Source organism: Lucilia cuprina, chromosome 5 (assembly GCF_022045245.1).
Source record: "Lucilia cuprina isolate Lc7/37 chromosome 5, ASM2204524v1, whole genome shotgun sequence".
NCBI classification, from domain to species: Eukaryota; Metazoa; Arthropoda; class Insecta; order Diptera; family Calliphoridae; genus Lucilia; species Lucilia cuprina.
The window spans coordinates 12,504,055-12,506,852 of NC_060953.1; positions in this window are offsets into that span (position 1 = coordinate 12,504,055).

Below are 2,798 nucleotides of genomic sequence, written 5' to 3' on the forward strand. Positions count from 1 at the left end.
AGACTATAGATTACACTATAGACTACACTATAGACTATACTATAGACTAGACTATAGACTAGACTTTAGCCTAAACTATAGTCTAGACTATAGACTAGACTATAGACTAGACTTTAGCCTAAACTTAGTCTATAGTTTAGGCTAGACTAGACTATAGACTAGATATAGACTAGACTATAGACTAGATAATGAACTAGACTATACAATAGCCTAAAGACTAGTCTATACTACAAAACTTTTCGTTTAGCCCTACTATATGGTCTAGTAAATGACAGTAGCTTTCTATCAGACATAAAATTTTTGTATAAATCTGCCTGTATATGAATCACAGTTGTAGGTATTTGTAAGTTTAAATGTGTGTTCTTTTAACTTTTTTACGATTTTAATAATTCATTACCAAAACTCTTTACTACCAGCTACGTAGTCAATTCAAAATATTTTAAATTCATACAAAAAATTACCCAACAATTACGCTACTGTTATCGTTTAAGCTATTAAAGCTTTAAAAAATATATAGTTCTTTGAAAACAAAAATTTCAAAATTAAACTAAATAGTCGTTCTATAGAAAATCTAAAAGTCTTTACTCGACTTCAACCTTTACAATATAGAAAAAAATTTAAATACTTAACGAGCCAACGTAAAGTGACATAAAAAAAGACCTAAATTACTTAGCATTTTCCTTAAATAAAACTAAACGAAAAAAAAGGAAACTTTATCATAAAAATGTAAAGAATTTCAATAAATTTCTGATGACAATTTAATGACACGTTAGCAAGTCGACCCAGACGAGAAAGGTGCACTGCTACAATCATTAAACTGTAGACAACTAACGAATGTAACTCCCACATTTAGCCTGGTGTAACATGGACAGACATTAATGAAACAAATAACATATATATGCATGAGGTGCTTTTGGAGGAAAAAATGTCAACGTAATCATAAACCTTACTTAAAAATCACTTTTGTTATTAATTTTTCATTTGAATGGTGAACAACCGAAGTTTAACATATTTGTTTTATTCACTTGGTGTTTTTGTGTTTTTGCTGTTTCTAGTGGGCGTTATACATTTGCGATACAGCAATAACAGGAATAACATTTACAACAATAATAACAATAAAAATAATACTCCTGGTCAAATAGGCGTATAAAATAGTTTTTTAAACGTCAAATAGTTGAGCAACAACAACAAAAAAAATAATATAAAAGAAATCTAGGGGAGAAATACATTCAATGAATTTAATATACTTGCACAGTGGTACACAAGTAAGCATGTACAGATGCAAAAATTACAATAATCAAATGTATTTTCGATATAGAAGTCTCTCTATGACAAAGTAAAATTAAACTTTGCAATTTTTGAATTAACATTAAAAACCCCGAAATAAAATTTTTGATCATAAACTCTGCATTAATCGTTGCTTTGCCACTGTATCTGTATGAATTGAAATCTGTGTGAATGTTTCTCTCTAACAGTATAAATCTCTTCATGAATTTTCAATACATAGTACATTTGTATATGTGCAAGTAAGTGTACTAGAGGAACGGATATGCTAACAACACCCACAAGATTTAAACTACAAGTTGCAAATACTAGTACGACAACAACACTTTACCGTCTATAATTAACTCTAAAGCTATAAAGGAAAGGAATGAGTGCAAAAATTATGGGTTATTGTAAACGACATAAAAAAACACCTCTAAATATCAATTATAATATCAAGACAATTTGGATGATCTAATAGTCGTAAATGATCTTGATGATTTTTGAAGAAACATACATATCTAGAAACACAAAAGCCCTCAACATTCGAAACATCAGCAACCACTACTTTCAGAAAAGCTACGACGTAAATTACAAGATTACTTTCTAGTATTATAATAACGAGGAAAAAAATGTGCAAACACTTCGAATCATTAATAATGCGTTTTATGTTTAGTAGCATGCTTAAAAATATTTAATTTTTTACAAGCTGTTTTGCTACAACAATCATAGGAAATACTCATACATGTAAAAGATTAAAAGAGGAAGAGGTACGAAAAAGGGATTTTTAAACAAAATTTTTAATTTCTCAAATAGGTGCTTCCATGGAAAGTAGAAAAGCAAAAAATTGTATAAAAATTTATCTATAGAATATACTAGAGAACATACTACAGACTCTAAAGACTAAATAAAATGTGAGATTAGACCCCAGACTAGACTAAAAATTAGACTATGGACTAGGCTATAGACATATACTTTAAAATATAATAAAGACTACGCTATATAGTAGAATATAGAATAGACTATATACAAGACCAAGATTAGACTTTAGACTAAACTGTAGACTGCACTATAAACTAGACCAAAGACTACTGTATAGACTAAAATTAACTCTAGATTAAAGACAAGACTATAGACTAGATTATAGAATAAACTATAGATTTAACTAAAGACTAGACTACCGACTATACTATGGACTAGACTATAGATTAAACTTCAGATAAGACTAAACTAGACTAGACTAAACTATAGACTAGACTATAAACTAGACTATAAACTAGACTATATACTAGACTATCTACTAGAATCTAGATTAGGCTACACAATATACTAGACTATAGACTAGAATATAGGATAGACTATAGGCTACTCTACAGACTAGACTTTAGACAAGACAATAGACTACTCTACAGAATAGACTATAGACAAGACTATAGACCAGACTATAGACTAAACTATAGACTAGACTATAGACTAGACTATAGACTAGACTATAGACTAGACTATAGACTAGACTATAGACTAGACTATAGACT